The sequence below is a fragment of the Excalfactoria chinensis genome, chromosome 3 (genome assembly GCF_039878825.1).
Source record: "Excalfactoria chinensis isolate bCotChi1 chromosome 3, bCotChi1.hap2, whole genome shotgun sequence".
Classification (NCBI taxonomy): Eukaryota; Metazoa; Chordata; class Aves; order Galliformes; family Phasianidae; genus Excalfactoria; species Excalfactoria chinensis.
Genome location: NC_092827.1, coordinates 79,817,893 through 79,842,647, shown reverse-complemented (window position 1 = coordinate 79,842,647; position 24,755 = coordinate 79,817,893). Strand labels below are relative to the sequence as shown.

Sequence of the window (24,755 nt, the reverse complement as noted above, 5' to 3'; positions counted from 1 at the left end):
TTCCAGTCCCCCTTGTGTAAGCATAGAAATACCAAGCTATAATCTCTAGGCCTGCACTGGAAATACAGCAACAGCCCTTTCCCGGGATGCAGTGGGAGGTGTGGGGGCTGCCTCCTGCTCCTTTTTAGCAAGAGAACATCTCTACAGCTCCCCATACCACCTTCTGCAAAATGACAACCAGCATATGACTTGGGTTTGAAATCCTTGCAGCTGATGGAAAAACAATTAAGATCTCATTAAAATTCTATGTAGGGAGCCAAGAAAAGGAAGATAATGTCAGAGGAAAGGTGATACGTAGGACAGTATGGAGAATTCTCTTAAGTTAAGCCTGTCATTAGACGGGAACACAGAAGGTGCTAATTGTACAGTGCATTTCATTCAGCCCACAAAGAATAATTAACACTTTCCCTTCTGTATCTCCGCTCACTGAAATGAATGGATTCAGTACATATGCTTTCATCTTAAGGCAGGAGATGTCGTAGTCTGGCTTTGTATGTGCAGAGGAATTTTACTGTTGGGATTCTTCACCTATTTAGTCACGTGAGGCACTGCTGATTTCATTAATCTCTTTGTGGCTTTTGCTCTTACAGAAATTATTGACTCGAGATGAAGAAGAACTGGAACAAGAATGCACTTGTTTCCAGGTAAGCACAAAGCTTACACACTGCCCTGAATAAGGAAGGATTCACCAGAGAGAGCTCCTACCCTGGGAGTGCTGGTGGGGATGGAGCATGATGCAAACAGGCACCGCTTCATCCTGTGCAGGCTGTCAGCAGCTTGGCAGGGTGCTGAGGATTTTTCCTTAAGATCTATTTTCAGGCTGACCCAGCTGCTGGCCGAGAAACCAAAGCTCTTGCAATGGGTGGATCTCTGACCTGCATTGCTGCCCTGACCACCATCAGCCCTGAGCAATGTTATTGTGGCAGCTGTCTTGCAAAGCAGATCTTAGCCTTGCCAGGCTTGCAGATGGCTTCCTGACCTCCCACACTCCTCATGAAATTTAACTAGAGATGATAGTCTTCACTTCCTTTTAAACTGGAGTGAGATATCACTGTGAGTTACAGTGCAGCTGGTGTTCTCCACCTTATTGGTGACTACACTTCAGAGCTGGGATGAAGGGATTTGTATCCATTGCAGCTTTTCTATTTCATAGAAATAATTCAGATTAATTAGCTAAAAATTACAAAGCGCTCTGATATTCCTGTCAGATAATGCTGTATTTAAATTTAACAATAATGTCACTTTACATTCTCTGATACCTTTGCAGGAGTCTCTGTAAGAGAAGTTGTGCACATGCTATTTACTGAAGTTCTTCATTCAAATTCATATCAAAGACAGCCCAAACAAATTCTCTATCCCCTCTCCCTGAGTCTAAGCATCTTCAGAGTTTTGGGAAGCTTGCCTTAGGATGCTGTGTCCTTGATGCTTATAAGCAGTGTGAGTAGATGGCTGGCTGAGGCTCCCTGGAGCTGCAGTGCAAATGAGGGATCTGCACAATGACACAACCATCTGTGTCCTTTGACTCTCTGTGTGCATTGCACCAGTGTGGCTAAAGGGTGTCCTTTCACCCCACAGTATCTGTGCTTCTTGTCGGAATTCTGGGCTTACAAGGGTAGGCAGTTGCAAAATACCATCTTATTTTCAGGTCTGTAGATACCTGCATTTACACAGCATGTGGGCTCTGCAAGTGCTAAGCCTAGTTCCTTCCAAGTGTTTGCATGAGCTCTTGAGGGAAAGGGGTAACGTGCTGTCATATCTCTTTGTCCTTTGACACAACTTGAGGCAACAACACCCCATCTTCAGTCCTGACATTTTCACCAAGGTATTTCATCCTTGGCTGCCAGGGACCAGGGGATGTCTGTACACTGGCATCTTCCCTGTCACGTACAGTCCTTGGTTCCCCTGCTAGCCCCATGACTTGGCCGTCTGTGTTACACTATTTCAGTATGCCCTCCCCTGACCCAATTGTACCCAGTCCAAGTTGGCACACAGGTAGTCTCTGACTGAAACTGGGCTCGAGGGGGAAAGAATAGAGTTCAGCAGGCTAAATGGAGATATGTCAGACATGGTCTCTCTCATTCTCAAAGCACTGAGGCTATTCCCATGCTAAGCATGACCAGCTATACCTGAGCTTACTTACAAAGGCCCTTGGGCATTTCTACCTTTGGCTACGTAGCCATTACTCTGACTTTGCCCAATTTATATTTTCACTTATAGACTCTTCATCACCCGCATGTGGTTCCTATGTTCATCTGACTTGAACCAGAAAGCTAAAGTGTAACCAAATGCAATAATCAGGCAGGGGAGAGAAGGGAAGGAGATTCCTTCGGTACCTTGCTGAAAGCTGATGTGGGTATGGTTGCTGATGGTGTAAGTATGGATATGCTGGTTTACCCAGGGATAGGAGATCACCAGCTTCCAGTATTTCAGAAGCGTCACTGAATTTGTATGCCTAACAGAAAACAAATTCTCCTGCTGGGCACCCAAATCTAGAGGCTACTTTTAAACCTTGTTTTGTTTTTTCCTGGTTGAAATGGAAGAAACATTTCTAATATGCAGTTCATTCTTAACAGGCACATTAACTTGAAAGTTAATCATAGCTCTGGCCCCAGATGGTTACCGTGCATCTGCTCCTCCATCTGTGGGAGTCTTTAAGGATACTTGATAGCTGTCCAAATAAGTGCTTGAAAACTGTATCATATAAAGGCAAAATAAGAAGATAGCATCATCTAGAACGGTCCCAAAGGCAAGGGAAGTTTCATTGGTGTTTCAAGCTCTCAGCAGTGCCGTATGAATTTCACCTGAATGCAGACTATTTTACAGCATGCACAAAGCATTATTCATAGTGTGTGTACTCTGAAGATATACCTTCCTATTTTCAACAGGAAAATGTAAGAGATACACTTCCTGCTTTTCTGTGGATAGAAATCTTACTGCTAGGTAACTTGTAAGCAAATATAAGCAAAATACATTTCAGCCGCATTATAGTATTATATTATCTATTATACTTCATTGATAATTTGTGTGGTTGTGGGTAATTATTTTTTGTAATAAGTAAGTTTTGTAATTTGGTTTCAAACCAGCGAGTGATCTTCTCCATATCAGAAGTCCTTGATAAATCAAGAAGAATGGTGCAAACTATATATAGTGTCCTCCTGTCCTTCCTGTAGTCCCAGGCAACATAAGTATAGAAATCTCTAGGGCCAAGATGTGAGATATATTATTGATGAGCAAATGTGGAATAGGCCTCGCTCAAAACATCATTAGATCAGCTGTTGAATTAGGGAGATGGAGCTAATTGAAGTTGTGCTTAGGGGAGCCTTGCTAGGTCCCATTCAGTCTTGCAGAGAGTCCAATAATGATGTGGTTTGAGACCATGGGAAGTTTAAGACGATGTGAAGCTTGGTCCAAAGCTCAGTGAAGCTGAAGAAAATCTCCCACAGTCTGCAAATATTGCATGTGTTATGGGACTCCTTTTTTTTTTTGAAGCAATTATCTCAAATGCAGAGGCACTGGAATTCCACTAAACCTTAGCCCTATCCTACATGAGGATTATGTCAGATGAGAGGGAGGAAGGATGTGCTTTTCTTCTCAAGGTGAATATAATGACAGAGTTGATTTCTACATTATTTCCCAAAGTCATATCCAGAGGCACAGAGAAGTCAGTAAGGCTATCTGTATTGGGTAGAGAGACAGGAGAGAGGCAGGATGTCATTATGCTGTACTTGCCATGAACAAGCACAGGAAGAATAGGGGGAGATGGGCATGCCTTTTTGCCTTGTTCTCACCAGCTCTACTCATGAGAAGAAGGCCATCACAGGCAGTTAGAAATGTGTCCCTTTGTCGCAAATCCTAAGTGGCCCTTTTCCATAGCAGGTTGTGAGCACAAATTCTTTTGCACTTGAAAGCTTTAATCATGGTTGTCCTTTACAATTACGTGTATTAGGGTCTTATAGAAACAGTCTGCAAACAAGAATCAGGTGTTTCTCTTTATGGTCACAATAGTCAGTGGTGTTTAGCAGCAGTTCTGCCATCACAGAAAATCACTGCTGCAGCCTGCAAAATCCTTCTTTTTCTAAGATTACTCAGTGAAGGTCTGCTAAGCATGTATATGATTTCTGGGCAAACATATGGCACAAGTCCATTGAATAATAAGCAAAGTAGCTACATGGAAATCCAAAAGAAATAATATGCCAGCTGGGAATAAATACTTTGGTATTTGACATCACTGGGGGCAAAATGTTAGGGCAAAATGTGGGCAAGATGTGTAAATAATACTGTGAGCAATACTAGGAGATAAGCATCTGTATTTGTAACCCTGCTTACATTACTAATGCCATACTCAGCGGTTCTGTATGAAAATCGGTGCTTGTTATTTAACACATTGTTGGGAGTGATTTATGATCTGATTCCAGCTCCTAAATGAATTGCAATTATTCTGGCGGTTATTAATCTTGTAAATTGATGTGCTGGAGTTTATCTCATAGTATCCAATCTGTTTTTTATGGCTGCTATTTTATTACCCCGTGATTGGTCTAAGATGGGCTATGCTTGCCAATACTTAGCAGTTAAAAACGTGTTTTAATATATTTGTTGGCTTAAAAGCAAGACTGGAGGAAACGGCTTATTTCATTTATAATTTGAGGGTTTTTCCTCTTCATCTTCTGCAGAATTTTCTGTTGCTTTCTAATCTGGTTGCTGCAAGTCTGTGTTATATTGATGTGTGTAATATAAAAGGAATAATAATAATTTTCTCTCAGTATGTCACAACAATTGCTGATGCGTCTTCTACTTAGGCAAGAATCCAAGGAAGAGCAGTGCTCCTCAGTGAGCGGGAGAAGCGTCACCAGCACAACATCACAGCACGGCTATGAGCATCTTCATCTAATGGGGCTGGGGGAAAGGAAGACCTTGTCCTTTGCTAACACTGTAACCTCATGCTTTGAATCTCTTTCTCCTGAAGGGATGTCTGCTCCAGGGAGGACAGCAGTCAGATCCAGAATCAGTATCACAGATCAAGAAAGCCATGGGACACTAGTCTGCCTTCAGCAAGGTGAGAAGAATAGGACTGGCTGCCCAATTTAAGGCCACTCACCCTCTGAAAGAGCATTTGATCTTAGAGATGTTAGCTAATCTCTGAGGAAGATAAATTTTTTAAGCAAAGAATGTAAAAGCCAGTCAGAGCTTTTCTAATTGTCATAGCAGTGACAATCTAGAGCCAGTATGAGAATTAGGAGGAAGAAAGCTACCTAGTTTTAATCTGAAGCTGGAGCACATAATCTCAGATCTTTCTGGACACTCTGCTCATGATAAAGCATGGAGTCAATAGCTTGTTCACATGGCTATTTGAAGTTCATCCAGAGTGCCGCAAGGCCAAGCGGCCACCAGGTTGTGCTGCAATAGCTTCATGATGACCAGTGGATACTCTCTGAGGATATCAGTGGGGTGGGCCTCCTGCACAGAGTCCTCCCAAGGGGAGGCTCACCATGTAGCATGGCAGACTGCTGGAACTTTGTATGGTTTTCAGCTATCCTCCTTGAGCTTGTGGTGACAACGTTTGGCAGAAAGAATTAACTGTGTTCCATCTTGCAGGGATCTTGGCCTTTCCAAATGGTTCTGGCATTTGCTACATGAGCTCAGACTGAACTAAGGCTGAGTCGTCTTGAGCTGAGACTGTGATTCAGTCTTGTCATCCAATGCTGGAGATCATCATCTTCAAAGCACCTTAGGAGGTACTGGACCAGGTATGTGATCCTCAGTCCTTTGTGAGATTTTGAGAAGTTGCTAATGGTGAGCTGATGCTTTAGGTCTTGCTGGTTTCCATGCACTTTTCCAATATAAAATCTCTGAACTCTGTGTGTTCAGTAAAGCATATAAACGGCCTTAGGCTTCACTGAAATATGAAAAACTTCAGATTAGATTTCTGTAATGCTCTGTGAGCTTTGTTTTATTCCTGTGCCTCTACGCCAGTCGTCAGCCAAAATTTATGTGAGAAACAGGACCCTGATATCAGCATAGAGTGCCTTGTGATTATTTTATGACTTGGGATGAACTGTGGCTTTGACTATGAAGCCTCATAGGTTTGAGCTGCCAAGTATGGGAAATACACTATGCTCTTTCAAAAGGTTGTGGAGGTTCCGTGCTATCTTCTCTCTGGAGCTGTGTGGAAATATAGTAAAGTCACTCAAATGCTTTCCAGATCTTCTGTGGCATGGAAGCACCCTCAAGGCTGTAATGCAAGATTTGTCTTATTGCCAGAATTATTAGTTCCAATAATAATAAGCTGGTTGATTACTGCCATCAACTCCTAGCTGCAAGAATGATATAGAAAATGTACTTCAACTATTTATCTAATGAAAGTATACAAGCCTTTCCATTCTGGGATCCAAGTATCATTTAGGATAGTCCTGAAAACTTCACTGTGGAAAATTCCATCTTCAGATACTGAAATTTTATTACTGAAATATGAAGGCATTGTGTAAAATGTGATGGGTTAAGTGAACCTAAGCTTAGTGGCTCAGAGAAACAGAATAAACCTGTGATTAAGTGATTAGGAGCAGCTCTTTAGGTAGGTGCTGCTTATCTTGTGCCGTGTTGATGTCTCCACTAGGCCTGAACGTGTCATACATGACATTTTGGTCACATAATAAATCACTGTAGTATCTTTTCCCCTCAGGATGTACAAATTTCAGCCTACTAGCTCCACCATAGAAAAAAAAAAACCCTGATACAAACAGATGAACCCATTGGGGAATTTATAACTGACGAAAACTAGAGTGTCAATAAGCAGAACACTGAGAATGTTCTGTAGCTCTTTCATATCGCCAGGCATGCTTACATTTCCTTTCATTCGTATGCCTTTTTATAAGGAGAAGAAATGGGTAGGAGTCTCATATTTTGTTGAAAGACAACAAGACATGAGAATATTTATACCTTGTTGATCTAATCTGGTGCAGAATAGCATTTCAGTTTTGAATAGGCTCATACTCTTTTGCCTTGAGCCAAGGCAGGCTCATGAAAGGAGCATTGGCATTGCAGAAATGATTCCCACTGGCACAAGCTGCCTAGGAAACAGGCTGAGGAACTGCTAACAGAGAAAGCAAAAGACAAAAGAGTGAATTTGAAATGTCTGGAGGAGAGAACAGCAAGCAATATGCCTTTGAAATGTCTGGAGGAGAGAACAGTAAGCAATATGTCTTCTGCTGAAGAATTAACCAAGTTTGGTCTGAGCTTTCTGTCTCATGGAAATTTGGATCCCACTAGTCAAATGACTGGTAAGTGCATTTCTTCCAGAAAAGCTTGCCTAGTTGTAGGACATCGTTGATTTCCTGGCTTGTTTGAAAGAATGAAGTCTGTTTCGGGAATGAACTCAGATGGCAGAACTTCTGTGCAGTCGACTTAGTGAAGTGAGAGTGGCTGCAGTGGGGGATGAGGGAAGACTGCAGATCAGGAAGGAGAATGGTAATGAGGAGAAACTTGATCATCCTGACTGAACATTTTGGAGATGCTATAGTTTGTCTGGGGATAGAGAATGCAAGGAAACTGCTAGAAGAACAAGCCCATGTACAAAGATGGTACCAGAATCTTTTGGGAGGAGCACAATGATAGGACAAGGGGCAACAAGCACAGGCTGCAATGCTAAAGATGTCTTATCAGTTATTGGGTTGTTTTTGGAGAGGATTGGTCAGTGTGAAACTCTGACTCACGACTAAGCTGGAGTGACTGAAAAATTCAGCATATTTCATGACAGTATGTCAAATTTTACAGGGATCTGGCAGCTGCAAAACTTTCATTTCTTCAAGACAGAAATGATTTGCTGACTCATACAAATAAATGCTAGTATATTTATCCTCTCCAGCACTGGCACCTGGTTCCTTTGACACTTTCATGATGCTTTGGACCAGGGCAGGAGATTGATTCCCTTGAAAACTGCTTTTTCACGAAAGCTCTAACCCAGTCTTTTAAAGCCCCCAGCCTCCTAGCTGAACCTTAGCCTGCAGGACAAAAGCTTCAAGCAAATGGCAGCCAAATGGATCAAAGCAACTGCTCAGAGCTACACCCTGCTCTTGAGGGTTACCCTGGGGACAGAGTTGTCTGCTGCTGCTTCTTTGCAATGGTAGGCTTTGAGTTGCAGTGGAGGAGCTGCTGGTTTGCTGCTTGTATCAGTGTTCTTCGGAGCAGGAATATTTCTGGTGCTTCATCTGCTTTGTGTGGGGATGTGGTCACAGATGTCTATAGTTGGTACAACATTATGACTGGGACTCTGATGTGTTACACAGCTTTACAAAGTTAAGAGCAACATCTTCAAGAGTTAGGTTCAGTGCACGTGTTTTGTTAACAACATAATGTATATACAATGGCTTCCTTTAACTAAAGTATTCTTCAGTTAAAGAACTACTACTTTTAGAAGTAGACCTCTCATTAACTAGCTGGACAAGTGCCAACAGCAAAGTGCAGATGTACTTTTACCTGGACAAAAGTCTGTATTTCTGGGTATTCAAAATACAGAATGGTATCTTTCCTTTTCATCTCCATAGCATAGGAGAGAGTTTGGAGGTAACAGTAGCACCTCAGATTGCTGCAGCAGCTGCTTGTATGTTTGTGCCCCAAAATCACATTTTTTTTTGTCTTGGCATGAAGAAGTGCATGTTTGTGCAATGTTTGCAGACTGTTTGATTACTCCTGTCGTGCATTGCCTGGCAGAGACATGGTGTTTCTTAAATGAACTGCTGTTTCTTCCCAGCTTATGAGTGAAAGGCTGAACGTTAAGCAGACACTAACAAGATTCCAGTTCTGAAAGCACATTTTAATTCTCAGCAGTTTGTTTTTTGCCATACATCCAACACTGTCTCCTAAGGGAAAAAGCAATATAATTAACATGGGATAGATAGCTTCGGTTCAGTGTACTCATATTCCATTACTGTATCAACCTATTTGTGATTCTCATAGTATTGTGTATGGTCTGATTTTTATTATTATTATTATTATCATTTGTGTTGTTGTTTCAAAAAGGGACCATTTTAGATGTTATATTTTTAGAAGCCATCAGATTTCAGCTATTTTGGATACATGGGGCGGAGAGAGGAGACGCTGAGAATCAAGAATTATAAACATGATTTTTTTTTCCCATTACTAGCAGGAATATCCTCATCTGAGTCCCATTAGAGAGGTAACTGCCTTCATTAGTAAAATAACCAATATATAATCACAGCCAGCTTAAATGCTTGGGCTGAACAATCTAATTTAAAAACTTATCTATGCTGTGTTTGAGTAGTGAGGCCTTTCTTGTATTATCTGAGTAAACAGAACAGATGCAGATGCTTGCCAGGGGTTCTGAGTCTCACAAATTGTTTCTACAGACTAGCTTAAATATGCCTTATAAATCCACCAGTCTTCACTTAGTGTACTCAAGCTTCAAAGCAAGCATGAAGGCTAGAAATGCAATATTAATACTTACAGATCCAGCTGCTGTAACTCAGACCACTCAAACAAGAAGAATTACTCAGAAAGAGAAACAAGAGTAGCACATAAAACACCTCTTTTATTAATAATTTTCCACTGGCTTTACCCAGTCCTGTCTTCCTTCAGTGTTTGAGACGTGGTGAAGACAATCATCTCGCTATCACTGCAGAGGTGCTTTCAGTCTCCCATGATGTAACTATCTAACTGAGGGACACCAAGGCTGCTGCGGTTCTGTGTGTCCACACTTGCCCATGAACAGCTGAGAATTAATTCAGTTTTTCCAGTTGCCTTTTTACTAGTTTAATTAATTTTCCTCCTTTTCCCATCATCAAACACGCTTTCCCAGATGACAGAGAGGAAATGTGCTGGAGGAAATTTCTTCTCCATCAAAAAAAGTTTTAAATCAAGATTTTCTGAGTGCCTGGTGATTTAGGGGTCCTCAGTGTTTCAAATGCTGAGATGGAACGTTGTGAAGTGACAGAAAACACTGTGTGCTTACCCTCTGATCCCTGATGCTCCTTATTTGAGGTGTCCTGAATTGGCATAGAAGATCACCAATCATTTTTGGCCCAGACCCTATCTCAGACATTCAAAAATCTTATTCCCAATCTTCTCCTTCTTCCCCAGATCATTAGATGGTCTGAAAGGTGCCAGCTGTGAGGTTTTTAAAACTGTTCCCTGAGTTTTCATGGTTCGTGTTTTCCAATGTAATCTTATGTAAATCTGATTAGTCTCGTCTTTTGGATACAGAAGACTTCCCACCTGCCTGCCTTCCTGCCTATCTAACCCATAGGCTAAGGAGATCAGACATTGCACAACTGAAGGAGCTTTCCTGGAATGGGATATATCTACACTAATTCAGTCCAGGTCTGAGCTCGCCTTAACTCTATAAAACCATCCTAACACCAACAAGCTGCTATAGAAGCAGTTCTGCAGATCTTCTGCACTCATCCAATCTCCTTTCTGTCTCCTTTCTGCACAGCATCTCCTGTGATCACACATGCGACTGCACTGTGCCCAGCCACTGCTGCTGTGTCCAGCCATTCCGCAGGCTCCATCATCTCCTTGGCATCCCATTGGAAGGGACTGTAGGATCAAAGGGCTATGCTTCACATGAAAGGTACAAAACATGTTACTTTTGTGCTCTCCTCCTTAATAATATCCATATATTTCCATACTTTAGATTTGCTACTTAGTCTTGTTAAGAAGCCAAGGGTGTTAGCGCAGTCTCCCTCTCTCCCTAGACATGAGCACCCAAAGGTGCAGTGACTTTTCACCAAGCGTTTCTCCAAGACAACTGAATATGAGAAACCCTCTCACAGAACCTATAGACATACCAATACCCCCAGTCAGCCCTGCCAATTCCCTGCAGACTGCAAGCTGCTACAGACAGGATTCCAAACAGTTAATCTCAAATAGCAACTTGTCTCTCATCTCTGCACAAATTCCTGCCATGTTGCATTACACGTAAACAACTCAGAAACTTAATGATATGCCTTTCAGTCAAAAACTGGTATGGTTTTTCCATCTGAGCAGATTAATTGCAGTTTGTAGCAATATAGAATGATGCAGTCTGATTAGGGTTTCTATTGCTTTTTAGGATAAAATATTTTATGTGAAAATAAAGCCAAAATTTCTGCTGGCACAACATTATTGACTTCTGTGCAAAAAATAAAAGACTCTTGTAAAATCCATAGTACATCATTGTTAGTGTGTTGTTACAGTAAATAACTTTGATAACTTTCTGTAAACTAGATGTCAGATCAGATTCCAGTTCCTATGGAAATGGTGTTGTCAGTGAAGTTAGGCAACAGGAATACTTTGCTGCGGAGGAGACACTTCTGAGCGAGTCTTTCATTACTTTGGCATTGGACTTTTGTACTTCCATTTCACGTGGCCCATCTTCTTCCCAAATACATTTCTCTTAAAACTGCTTGTCATTCCCCTTAGTTTTATTGCTATGTACTCCAGTGCTGTTGTTCTATTCTGGCTGCAGGCATTGCTTGTGTTTGGTAGCACTTCTGTAGATACAGGCTCAGAAGCTCAGCAGCACAAACCTTGATAACTGTCAGTGGGATTAATGTGAGGAACTCCCTGAAACCTCTGTGAATGCATGCCTCACTGAACAACATGTCCCTCAAAGCTTTAGGATGGGGTTTACCTCTTCCTTTTTTGGTTCCCAGTTCCTTCTTCCTCTCCTTTTGAAAGCAAAATATTATAAAATTAATCTGAGTGGATAGAAGCACATTCTGGGGCTTTGTTGGTTTGTTTTCTTTTTTGTTTAAGAATGGGGTAGGAAATCTCTCTGTGGCAGATATACTAATGCCTAGCTGCTTGACTTAGTCTCTCCCTTTGCAATGTTTATGTATTCTTGTCTGTCGCTCTGTCAAAACAAAAACAACTACAATAATTTCCTTAAGTTGCTGTTTGCTTTTCCGGTTTGCAAAATGTTGTGATGCTGGGTGACCACTGCTCAGAGAGGCCTGAAGCGTTCTGTGATGTTCCGAATTCCATGCAACTGTACCAGAGGGGATGAAGTTTCTGGTGAGTGTGAACTTGCTAGTGTAATTCCATCCTGGCCATGCTGCTGGACTGAAAATGAAGGTCACAAACATTTTATCACAACTGCCAATGTCTGGTTGTTTTGTTATTAGGATTCCAAAAGAACTTCATTTTTACACTAGTGCATTTTATAGAACAGGAGACATTTTTCATGTAATATTTGTAGTATATTTTAGTATTAGAATATTGCCTGACAGTGGTGACCAAAACAATAGTACTATATGGAAAAGCATCAGCCAATGCGCTTTGAACAAAAGCTGTTCATATCAGCACAAGGCAGCATGTAGTTCACATCACTGATGGGTTGTTGTATGTATAGACCACATTAAGGCCGTCTGCAGAATTGGAGATGTTTAAAATCCTGATGTAAAAATTGAGGGAGGAAATTATGTTATTGAAATACTGAGTCATTGGTTTAATATCTTTAGAAATCCGTTCCTACAGAAGTAAATTCTTTATTCCTGTCCATTTCTGTAAGACTTCCTGTTTATTTATACGTCCCTTTTGAGTGGGTAGAGGTTTTTGGGTTTCGGTGTGAGAGGTTTTGAAAGAAGCTGTTTCCACATCATGCGTAACAGTCTGGTTGGAAGGACAATTACTGCAAGTTCTTCATTTTCTGGGTGTGGAGATCCCCACAGGCAGTAGAAACCACTATTGCTTCCCATGTGCTTTGTCACTTAAGAGTTGGGCTGTCTTTTGATTTTGACTTTTCCAGCCTATCTGCATTAAACCATCATTCCTTAGGCACATACACGGAGTTCCGATCTCAAATTGCATGCTTGCATGTAGTTTTTACTTACTGTAAACAACTTTAGATGAAATACTACTAAATTGTTGAATAATTGTATGCAATTGTAGGACCATTCAATTGGGTGACTTTAAATCCTTTGACTGATGAAAATTGAGGTATGGAACAATATGTTCCTCCTATGAGAATGCTCAGCAGTTCTTAAGTCAGAGGTTGTTGGGAATATAACAAAGCATCTGACAAAATCAGATTTTCATTTAAAAAAAAAGAAAAAAGGGAAGAAACAAACATACACATGGATTCACTCCTCAAAAAGACAGTTTCAGAAGAACATCAGTGTCAGCTGAACATTAGTGGTCATGTGTGCAGCTGGATAAAGTCAATTCTTCTCAACCATGGTTTGCAGATCATGAGGGAACTGGTAGAACCGAAAGAAAATTATTTCATTTTCTTTAACTGAGCTTTCCCAGAGCAATGTGAGTTAACAGATTGTGAGGTGACTGCATGTGGAAAAGGAAATGAAATGAAAGCTGATTAATGGGTTAACTTGGTCTGCCCAAGTTTCAGGCCAACACCTTTTGCAAGCGAAGAGTATGAGAAGGACTCATCTGAAGCAATTGCTTCTTTACCCTCAAAGGAGCAAGTGATAGAATAGAAGGGAAGGAAAGAAAGAAAAACAGAAGAAAATGGTCATTTCTGTACTGTTTCACAGGTATGCTTACCATCAAATCCAGCATTGTTGTGGTGACATGAGTTCATTACAAATAGAGGCAAAGAATGTAGAAAATAATGATTTTTGACCCTAAAGGTTGAAATACTCACAGGTTTAGTGTTTTGAGCAAGGCAATGATCCAAAGTCTATAAAACCAGAAGAAAAACAGCCTTTGGCTGCAGTGGGCATTGCGTCAGGCTTTCATATGACTAACCATCATTAGACTTCATTAAGCTGAGGAGGAATAAGACAGCCTGTGCGTTTGCAACTTTTCCTTCTGTTGAGCAGACATTTCCACCGCTGAATGCAATGGAGATGTCCTCACACATCTGGTGGAAAGGGACCTATCTGTGCCTTGCAACTGCTACTTCTCACTAAGCCATCACAAGAGAGAGAATTAGTAGAGACTCCATTGTCACATACCCCAAGTCTGAACTCCAATTTATATTTAAACAAGCACAGGAAAGAGTTGAGAGTCTCTAAGACCCCAGAGGACTGGGGATCACTTATTCTAAATTGGAAGGCGAATGTCAAAAGATCAGATTACAAGTGTCTACCAGTGTGTTTTCTCTGTGTGGTGGGTCAGCTGGAGTTCAGGCTCTGCAAATACCAAGGAGGTGGTTCCAGAGCAGTAAGCACTTGAGCAATCCCTAGCATCGGTGGTCTGAACTTGGGAAGGATTTCATAGCGTATGTGTAAGCCAAAGCTTCTTCAACTGTTAATTTAATAAAGAAGAGTGAACCACTGAGTAAGTCCCTGGAAGATAGACTAAATCAGACTAATTTGTTATATAATCCCTTTTTAATGTGGAGAATTAAGGTGACGGCAAGATGGCTGTGTTTAATACTCTGAATAATTACTGGCAGTTATTGACACTGAGGATGGGAGAGAGCAAGTTAATTTCTACTTGTTGTTTTCAACACGTGCCAAACTCTTACTTCACACCAGCAAGGAAAGGCTAGAAGCTGTGTATTCCATATGCATGAAGTAACAGTTGGCACAAATCACTGAGGGGAGAAAAATAAGAACCACTAAAGCCCAGCAACCCAAACTGTCACTCACTGACAAATTTTTGACTCTCGCTGCTGAAGAAAAATACCATGAAGGCTTCATGTAGAATATTCCACCTGAGTAAACTCAGCTTTCTGATCTTTGAGGTAACTGTTTTGCTGAGGAAGCAACAATAGCCTCAGGTGTCCAACCTCTTCCTTTCCTCTCGTGGGAACAACCATCACAGCCAGTCCCAGAGTGGGATGGGAATGAAGCAGCAGAGGCTGATGAGAATGCCTTTCTTCAACTAAGGGCATGAAAGAACTGTTTTCTGTTGCTAGGAGTGGAGGTGCTGGGTTAACGTCAGCTTTGCAGATAATGTCTCCCTGCTTGGGACAGCCCTACCAGGTAGATCAAGGGAGTTTGCATTTTCTCTTCACTGGCACTGCTGGATTTGCTGCCAAACAGCTGGAGACAGCACAGCCTTCCACTGTCTCTACAAATTGTGTCATCAAGTAGGCACTTGTGCTATGGCTGCCAAAGCACTGGGAGTACTACTGGGCCCTGATGTTGCTGCCTACTCCCCACCCCAACCCCAACTGGTGTGGGCCCCACCTCAACCCCAGAGCCATCAGCTTCTGACCCAGTGTGGCCACAGCTGAACTGGGCTTCAGTTTCCCACATCCCTGCCCAGCCCTAGACCCCACTGAGCTGAGCTCACCCACATTCCTATGGCCCGTTCCCATGGCCCATGGTCTACGCAATGCCCTGGCAATGGGTTACATGAATTTTCTTAGGTGTCTTCTGTACAAGAAGACATCCTGTACTCGTGCAACAAGATGATGACCTAAGTTTTCCCAGCCACTTTTGGAAGGAAATATGCAAATAAACAAACATTTAGTGAAAGTCAAAATATGTATGCTATATACAATATAACATATACTGGTTCTTCCTTAGTCTCCTGTCCCTTCACTGTTCTGTGATACTTCCCTTTCTCCTTTCTCTCTCTAACTTGATGTCTGCTGGAGATGAAATTGTGTAGCCTGGAAAGCAAGCAATGACACTGGCAAATACATATCAAGAGTAAATTTCAGCAAGTTTCATATCATTATTTTCCCATTTTGTTGATGACTTAGAATAGTACCTAGAAGCCAAACTTGCTTGTTTGAATCATTCTCTCTTTTTATTTTTAAAGTAACTGATTTTGCATTTTGACATGTTTCTTGTTTTCAGACTGGGTTGATTTTCTGCGTGGTTCACTCCAGGCTTCCTACAACAGACAGCTTATTATCTCGCCTTGTGAAAATCATGCTTGACTTCTGGGAGACGTCTATCAAAAGGAAAGAATAGACTGAGAAGCTGGTACTTTCAATCTAATTATGTAGCTTGGTGGTTGTTCAGTGAACCTATTAACTGCGTGAAGTGACTTGTATCTTCACAGGTACAGCATGCTTGATCATTCTCTGCACTATTTAAATGGGAAATGCTGCAGCTGTTATGTGTCCCAGTCTATTTTCTCCTTAGTTGGTTCCCAAATGCATCTGGCTTCACTCATGATGAACATTAGAGCCCATCTTGCACCTTCTGAACTAATGACTGTAGGGTGAATGTTCCCAACTCTCCTTCTCTTATCCTCAACTAACTACCTCAGTTTATACTTTTCAGTGAAGCACTCAAGCACACTCTTAGCTTTAAGTACATCATTCCTGTCATTTCATTGAGTAGGGATGGATTTAAGTATCTACCTGTAGTCTGTGGCTTGTCGGCACTTCAAGTTTCCTAGCCAATTGCCAGATAAATTAAAAGTTAGAAACGAGCCCTGGCAGTTCTGCACCTTGGTGAACAATGTGCTTTCTGGTAGTAACAGGCAACACTGTTCAAGCCTTTCATGATACTCCAGAGTAGAGATGCATAGGGTCTTGGGCCCAACTGCTTTCTGGGAATGAAAGAAAGGTGTTCCCTAAAAACCTACCTGTGACTTGGAAAAAAAGGGACAGAGAAATATTTCCCAGCTTTCTCTGATTGTGGCAGCATACTCTGCTGGGGCAAGACACCATCAGCACAGCAAGAAGCCAAGTCTTTGTGCCCTGGCTGTAAAATCTAGTTTCTGTAGCTCAGATGTAGAGGAGTCAGCTGTGCCCTGCCCCTTTCAAATCCAACACCACCAACACAGTCAGCCCACACAAATCTGTTCTCTGCTGTGTCCTCCCCCAAGATCAGCTCACCCTTAAGTCTCAAGAGTATGCATGTAGAAGGACAGCTCAGGAAACAGAGAGGGAGGAAAATCATCATTCATGGTGTTTAGCTTCTGACTGAAGTCTAACTTAATGAAGTCTGAGCACTTTGTCCACATTGGGATTAAGAGCTAATAAATAACTCATCACAAATGTAAGAGAAAAATAAATAGGCCATGTTCATCTGAATGGCAGAAAACTTCTTTGGGGGTGGTGCCAAAATGAAATGGAATTCGCACCACTTGCAACACAGCTGGGTTTAGAAGATGTGCATGATCTTGGACCCAAGTGTTGTAGGGTAGGTAGCGTGTCATCCAGGTCAGCCCTCGTAGGTCTAAGCAGCACGGTTCTGTGGAGGAGCCCTGTGGTTGTGCTTGTTCTTGTGCTGGCAGCCACAGACAAGCTGCAGCTATGTCCCCATGCCATCCTGGTTAGAAGAAGTGTGACCAGCATGAGTAGCTTTGTCTGAGCCCTAAACTGGGCTTCATTGTTCATAAGTTGCATAGGTAATGAAGTTGTGGATGTGGGATGCAATCAGCCACCCTGGAAACCATCTTTCTGAATGTGGGCGATATCTTGTGGCACTGCTTTGGATAGCCATGTTGTGTAGACTTCTGGCTCTTTAAGGATCCGTCAGACTAGCAGACTAAAAAAGCCCACATCGTGTCATTCTGGGTACGTACTTGCTGAGAATGAATACAAAGACCTATTCATCACTCCCAGTGCTCTCATAACGGGCGGATTAAATCACTCTCTGGCTGTGAAGATGACAGTGGCCCAATAGCTACGGCTGTGTAACAGTTTCCATTAGAAGGCCTTGTTTCTGATTGTTCATGATTTTGCCAGGCTTCAGCTCCTTGAGCTGAAATTTCCCCTGCCATATGTCACCACAAACTGAATTTCTGTGTGTGGAAGGGACGAAATGAATATTCATGGAATTTCCAAGCTTATGTATCAGTGAAAAGTCACTCAGACACAATTTTTCAGAGATTAACAATACATTTGTCTTTTCTTGAGTCATCAGGAGACACATCTGCTCCCTAGTGGTCAGTGCTCAACCTGAAGATGGAACAGCAGCTAAACAGCCTGGGTGCAAGAGGTTTCATATCCAGGTCTCTCATCTTGGTAGATATTTTTGACCTTTCTTTTAACCTTTTCACAAATGACCAACCTTCTGAGGCTGTACTTTGGTGTCGTAATATAGTTTGTCCATTATTGAAACCTGTGATGTATTGACAAAAGTTGCTTCAAGCAGACTGAGATTACACTAATAGGGAGTAGAATTTGGGAGGGTGGCATCTACAGTTGAGCACATCCTGGGTTTGGGTGTGCACAACTCCATACAGCTCTTTGTCTTATCCCTTACCTTATCCACTCTTGTCCGTTTGTTGTATTCCTGACCAACATTCCTCGTCAAGTGATATCAGGATAGATTGTCAGATCTCTGTGCTGATCTGAGTACCAGACTGAAGTTGCTAGCTTATGAGATGAGTGAGCTCCATAGCGTTTAGGAATAATTGTATCTGGTCCAAGGGAACTGTTCTTCTCCTCCACTTTCAATCAATACTGGTAATGCCAGCAAGAAGAGCTTTCAGGCTGTGCTGATTTGCCTCTGGATTAGGTTCTTATGTTGAGAAGCTTTTAGATGACCAGCAATGAGTGGCATAGATGCGGGTCAGCAGTGGCTGGCATAGATGCTTTAGATGCGGGTTAGCAGTGGCATCGAATTCAGTAGGCACAGAATAATTTTGAGGGTGATGTGCTGTTTCTGGGAGCAATATCTGCAGATGGAGCTCAACTGTACTCTGGAGGAAATGTGCTCTCTGATCTGCAGCTGACACACACCTTTCTCTTTCCCTAAACTGTTTTTATTAGACAGAGCTTTACAAGCCCCCAGGAAGGACCTTTAACGTCCACAGGAATCTGAGACAGCTTGTGTTAAACTCCTTAGAGGAGTTCTCCCTTAGCCATTGCACAAGTTAGAAAACTTCCAGATCTCAGCAAAAGCCGTGAGTGCTGTGTTCAGATGGTGTGCAGCTTGCTCTTGCATACCGAAATCACCATTAAACTAGCTACTCTGGGTCCAATTAGTAACATTGTCCCAGGAACACCGTGTTCAGCATGGCCTGCAAAAATTACTTTCCTCAGTGTTTATACTGGGTTTTGCTGCTGTGCTTTGTTCTGTAATGCTGTTGGTGTGGTGTTAGCAGTATCTTAGCTGACTAATTTAAGGGTGGTTGGGTATCTCAACGACATGTTGCAATTTTAATAAGGCCTGTGGTAGAGACATATCTGCAGTCAGAACTTGTCATCATTCTGCACTACCAACATGGTCTAACAGTCCCTGCAGAAATCCTGAAGCCAGACCATAGGAAATGAATCTGGATCTTATAAACATTTTAGTGGGAGGAAGCAAAAATATTTGCATGACCTGCCAGGACTTTTAATCTCATAGGTAGGACGTCACATGGGGGAAGTGGTCTTTTCCCTCATTGATAATAAAAGCACTTTATATTTTTGCTGCAATGATCATGCGTTATATAGATCACAGTGAACAGTATTCAGTAAACTGCAGATGTCCTTAAGTTTCCATTATAAACTTGGTTTTATTCCTATTCCTGTCTCTGCCAAAATTAGCCCTATACACCTACAACTTCACAGGCATAATCTTATTCTGGGACAAATATTTTGGAAGAGTTGAAGGAAACTGGTCAAGGTGTTTAAGAGATATGACAGCTAAAAAATGAGATCATCTGCTTGGAGATTTTCCTAAAGACTTTTTGACTTGTCATATCCTGAAAATTCATTTGCCCAGACTTTCAAAAAAAAATGTAAATCTGTTGGTCTTGGCCAGAAATGGTGCCTTTGAGTAGTTTTAGGCTGTCTGGTGACAGAATTATTTGGTTACTGAAAGTGGTTTCCGCCTTGGTGTATGTATACGTGTTATGTGTTCTTTGGAGATCTTAACTTCACTAGTCAGTGCCAGCGTGTTCTTAAATTTACGATGGTAAATGTGAGGTTTCTAACCAACTCTGCATGCGTCCTAAACATACACATTCCTTCTCTTAGACCAGTCCTAAATGCATGCCCTGCTACCTAACATCCTCACCAGTGCATTTCCTGACTGCCATTCCACTCCATGCTGAGGCTGATGGTGTGGTTTTACAGTTACTTCTGCAAAGTCCCTGAAGACATCTCCCAAAGGGACTGGCGTTCACATCTTATTTCTACCATCTCAGTTCTTTTTCCTGGAACAAAACATCATACCTGCCATGATTGGTGCCAGTATGTCACTCTCCAATGGCTGCGAGCCACGGACGATGACACTTAAGTCAATATTTTTGTGTTTGTGGCTTATTTCTGTTCTATGACCAAATAAGTTCTGCGGCATATTGTTGTGTTTCTTAAAGAGGATTTATTTCGAAATTCATGCTTTTGCTTTCTCAAAATTGGGTAGTTTTAAAATGTGGTTCTGGAAGTGTGACCAAAACCAGAAGTAAACCGAACCATTAGACAATTTTGAAAGCTTCCAGTTAGATAAGAAGCATGTGAGATCTAGAAACAGTATTGTTGTGCTACACCACTGCATTAATGTGGTTCTCTGGGATCACTGCTGCATCATGCACTTAGCTTACACTGAAGGTCATGGCTTAGCAATGTCAACAGTAAAGTCTGCCCAGTACATACCACTGACTGTGGGACATTGCCCATGTTCCATAAGACCTTGTTTGCAGTTAGTAGTGTTGCCTGACTTTAACATTTAAGCCTTGATCTTTTTGACTTTAGTGGTTTCTTGTTGTTGTTGAAGTTAAGTCCCTGAGCCACAAATTGTTGGAACCTGTGAATGTATTTGTGAGAAGCATAACCATATGCTTTCTCTGTTCTTTATTATTCCATCAGCATCTGTTCTTGGCCACTACTGAGACAAGCTGTTGAGCTAAATGAACCTTTGCTTTAACTCAGTGTGGATGTTCTTGCGCTCTATTCTCAGTCTCAGCAAAAATAGTTGACTGTTTGCAAAAAACAGGGCTAGGAGTTTGCTTTGTCATTTAAAACAGCTCTCAATACCCCTTTTTATTTTATTTATTTTCTTTTCTAAGAAGCAGCTTTAGTATCTTTGTGCTTAGGAGCTAGGGCTGGAAACCTAAGTGAAACATTATCTTAGAGTCATGGCTATGTTTCCATCCCCACCTCTTCCTGATTCAAAGCGTCCACGTCTGGCTCTTGACAATCACACCTTGAATGCGCTCAGTAGAAACTTGGCAGGCTTTGCCCTTGGACGCTGTGGCAGTGGGCACACTCTGCCAAAACCGAGCAGGAGATTCCTGGTTGCAGGCTGCTCTGTCATATAGCATGGGAAATGAGTGTAGCAAGACTGTCCTCCCAGCTGTTCTCTACAGTTTAACAACTGACTTCACTATTGTGAGTTGAAGGCATTAATCTTTCCTTTCAAACATTATTTCTTTGGAGGAAAAAAATAATATTTTGCAGGTTTTTTTTTCATGTTTTTTGGACTTGTGTCCATTTCTGTTGATCTCCTCTGGTCTCTCACTGTCTAGTTCAGGTCTTTCCTGAAGTGCAGTGCACAAAACAGAACACTGTCTTCCAGCTGAGTCATCACCAGCGTAAATAAGACCACAGGGACTCTATTCATCGTCTTGAAGACCCTCTTAGACATCCCAGTGTGATATCTGTGTTTTATGCAAAAGCACAGCTCTGCCACTCATGTTCAGCTTGTGTTCCACCAGAGATTTTTATCTTATGAACTAGGCAGATGACTATTTCTGCTTAAGTGTGGCATTTTGCACTATTACCTTCCATCCGGTTTAGATGACTTCTTTAAATATATATCATTTTAAATTCTGATTCTGCCATTCATAATATCTCCACTTGTATGTTTAGTAGCCATACTTCTTTTACACTTCTTCATACTTTCATCTTCTATGTCTTCAATGAAAACATCAAATAAGACCGGATACAGGACCAATCTCCACTGAATTCCTTGTAGAACACATCTTTTTTGATACGTTACATTTTAATTATACTGTGAATTTTATCATCCAACCAGACTTGACCTCCTGCCCCTTCCCAGTTTCATTTAGATCACAGTTCACCAGCCTGTTTATGAGGAAGTATTCCAAAGGCTTTGCAAAAAAATCCTAAATTAAATAAATAAATTTGAGTTATATGACACTTATGGCCATTACTTCACCCTCTTTAAGACTCCTAGACTGAAGCTGATCGGGCCCAGGCAATTTAAAAACTTCTAAAGCTCTTTCTTTACTGACCGTATCTGTGAGCACAGACTGGGAGAAGAACTCAGGGAGTAGCCCTGTGGAGAAGGGCTTGGGGGACCTGATGGACAAAAGCTGTACATGAGCCATCGGTGCTCTTGCAGCCCTGAAGGTCAACAGTATCCTGGGCTGCATCAAAAGAGGGGGGGCTAGCAGGGGGCGGGAGCTGATTTGTCCCTCTGCTTTGCACCATCTGGAGCACTGTGTGCAGGCTTAGGGCTTCCAGCACAGGAAGGTTTTGGAGCTGTTGGAGCGGGTCCAGAGGAGGACCACGAGGATGATCAGGGGGCTGGAGCACCTCTCCTGTAAAGAAAGATTGATGGAGTTGGGCTTGTGAGCTTGGAGAAGGCACTAGGGAGACCTCACTGCAGCCTTCCAGTGCTTGGAGAGAACTTATAAGCAGGAGAGAGACTTACATGGCTTGGTAGTGATAGGACAGAGTAAATGGTTCTAAACTAAAAGAGGGAGATTTAGGTCATATGTTAGGAAGAGGTTTTTCACTCAGAGGGCAGCAAGATGATGAAACGGATTGCCTAGAGGAATTGTGGATGCCCCCTTCTTGGAGATGTTTAAACCAAGGTTGGATGGGGTGCTGGGCAGCCTGAGCTGGTGGGTGGCAGCCGTGCCCATGGCAGGAAGGTTAAAACTAGATGAGCTTCAAGGTCCCCTCTAACCTAAGCCATTCTACAATTCTCTGATTCTTTGATATATACATACACACTTATGGATGACATACTGTGCTGGGCTCTCCACCAGCTGACCTAGTTTCTTCTTTACAGATATATCTCTCTCTTGCTTATGGTCAATTAAAATGTTATAAATTAGCAGACTTGTGCTGAATTTCCTTGCTTTCCTCAAAACTGGTATGGCTTGCTATTGATTTCTTATTAGCATCTGTTGAAGGAACTGACAGCTCTCTTTAATTTGTTTTTCCCCAAGGTTTGCCTTCTATGAGATCTTCCCTACCTGTTCCCTGGGTTTATTGACATCTGCTTTCTTGACATCTATTGCTGTCAGTCAGTGGGATTAAGAGGCAGAGGTTGACACTATGTTCACTGCAGAAATGAGTTCTTGAAAAATGTCATGTATGACAGTATACTTTGAGTCACATGTTACACTGCCCTCTACCTAAGTGCAAAGCTGCCACTCAGCTGAGGAAGGTAGTGACAATTAGAGCATGTATTAGCTCTTCTGATTTAGGATGTTTCAGAATTTAGAATGAAGAGCAGGAAGAAAAAACATAATTGAACTTAAACTTTCTGTAAGGCATAAATAATTGCTCTTATAATAGATCCCATTCAGTGTAGACAGCTATCTGTGCCAATGAAACATTTAGAGCACAAACTCTTGGTGATAGTAAATAATGTGGACTAAAGTGTGTAATGATCCTTGTTTTAATTTGTTGGCTAAAAACTTAGAATCGTTTTGTGATGCAGTGGGCAGACAGCGACAGTGTCACGGGAGGAGATGAAGAAGAAAGTAAGAAGCTGTACTTAAAGCAAAAGGTTAAGCTTAAGACCAGCTCACACTGTAAGTATGCCTCACAACGAGAGATTCTTACTAACATGAGATGCAAAAACAGTAAGGCTTCCGGTCCTACTAAAAACCCCTAACATTCTTTCATGTTGTTTGAGACTACTGTCCATACCTCAGTGGTCCCTCTCGTAGGTCAACTAGTGATGGTCAAGAAGTCAAGTCAGGCCTGGTGCTTGCTTTATAAAGCCTTCCTGTTACCTTCTTTTTACTGACTGTATTACACCGGTTGCTGTACTGTCACTTCAATCAGGTTTGAGTCCCTAAGCAATGACAATGAATTAGCAGTAGACAGCATTGTATTGGCAACATACTGTTATTAAAAGACTGAGAAGCAGGCCTTGCTGGTATTCACAGTAGTGGTTGATACTATAAAGAAATCCATGTATGAAACACTTAAGTTGCGTACCTCTAAGAAGTGCGTGGTGTTGATACGCTATCTAGTGGCTGTAGGGAGGATGACATCAATCTTGAATTACTGTTTCTGCTCTTGCAAATGGCTAGTATTAAGAAAATGCTTTAGATGAGATCAGGATTTGGAAATGTAACCATTTTGTAATGAATCTAAGACATTTAGAGGTTACAGGTGATGAGCCAAAAGAAGATACTAAAGTTTGCGTGACTTTGGAAACAAAACAGTTGCTGACAGCATTCCTGTCATTAATTTGTACTCTTTTTAAAATGACTTCTCTCCTTCTGACTGTGATCTAGGCTGACCAGTGATTAATAGCTCGGCTTATGAGTGGTTCAAGAATCAGTTCAAGTGTTTTCTTTATCTGCTAGATCAGGCAGTATTATTTAAGGTCAAAGTAGACAATCTAGATACCTTAACTAAACTAAAAAGATAGTGTACAGTAATGCAAGGCCAGATGTATTCTCTAATGGGGAAAACTAATTCTAGTTCCCTGACATCATAGACTTGGAAGAGCTGAAGTCTGCACAGGCTTCTCCTAGTTTTCTGTTTGTGACAGGGAGGCAGTTAACACTCGGTAAATCAAACACCCCTCTTGCTTTACTATCCATTTATTATCCTCACTGTGAAACAGCCTAATACTGTTCTTCGGAAGGTAAAGCAGCTTTTTAGCTGGTGAGTACTTCTGTGGTAAAGGCCCTGTTTTCTACATTATATACACAAATATGGAACACTGTATGTCCATATAACCTGTACCAATATATTTAGGGTACTGCATGAGTTACAACAAGCACACAAGTTACTTAAA

General features: G+C 41.7%; 1 long non-coding RNA gene across 2 annotated transcripts in view; it reads left to right on the top strand.

Annotated features, from left to right (window-relative positions):
* The window catches only part of LOC140249674 (uncharacterized), a 37,644-nt gene extending 12,917 nt beyond the window's left edge, over positions 1 to 24,727 (top strand). Inside the window, exons 2-9 of one of the 2 annotated variants that reach the window (XR_011903057.1) lie at positions 591 to 644; positions 4,964 to 5,053; positions 5,593 to 5,744; positions 7,039 to 7,274; positions 10,445 to 10,582; positions 11,940 to 12,006; positions 13,334 to 13,484; positions 15,708 to 24,727. This is a non-coding gene — a long non-coding RNA (uncharacterized lncRNA). Of the gene's footprint in view, positions 1 to 590; positions 645 to 4,963; positions 5,054 to 5,592; positions 5,745 to 7,038; positions 7,275 to 10,212; positions 10,330 to 10,444; positions 10,583 to 11,939; positions 12,007 to 13,333; positions 13,485 to 15,707 lie in introns of both variants that reach the window. The other variant, XR_011903058.1, reaches the window with a different exon arrangement.
* The last annotated feature ends 28 nt before the right edge of the window (positions 24,728 to 24,755 follow it).